This window comes from Arachis ipaensis, chromosome B05 (genome assembly GCF_000816755.2).
Source record: "Arachis ipaensis cultivar K30076 chromosome B05, Araip1.1, whole genome shotgun sequence".
In the NCBI taxonomy this organism is placed as follows: Eukaryota; Viridiplantae; Streptophyta; class Magnoliopsida; order Fabales; family Fabaceae; genus Arachis; species Arachis ipaensis.
Window position 1 is genome coordinate 22490159 of NC_029789.2, and position 589 is coordinate 22490747.

The following is a 589-nucleotide window of genomic DNA, read 5'->3' on the forward strand; positions in this document are numbered from 1 at the left end:
AGAATTGAATTGATTTTGAAAAGTGAATTCGAAATTCGATCTTGTCAAAAACAAAATCCGATCTAATCCAAATTAGAGCTATTTCAATTGACTTTCGATTTGAATTGGATTGAATAGTCGTTTTATTTAGATTGATTTAGATTTAAACACCTCTAATTTAATATTATGAGTGAAATTACTTTACAAATGAAAAAGGTTTTAGGAATGAGAAATTCTTATTTGCATAATAGAATAAATAAATTTTCTTTTAGATTAATTTATTTTTATTTTTCATTTCTTTCTTATATTTTAAAAAATTTGACAAACAAAATTATTCCATTAAAAATTTCTTATTTCATTAAATATATAAAAACATCTCTCTACCAATCGTTAATTAGAAGGGATAAGTATTGTTTTGGTCCCTAACGTTGAGGGTCAGAATCGAAATCGCCTCTGATGTAATTTTTGATTTAAAATCGTCTTTAATGTTGCATTTCATTTTAAAATCGTCCTTTTTAATAAATTTTTTTCTAAATGACAAAACTATCCTTCTTTTATAAATTGTTATTTTAAATAAAAAATATAAAATTAAAAAAAAAGAAAGAAAAGA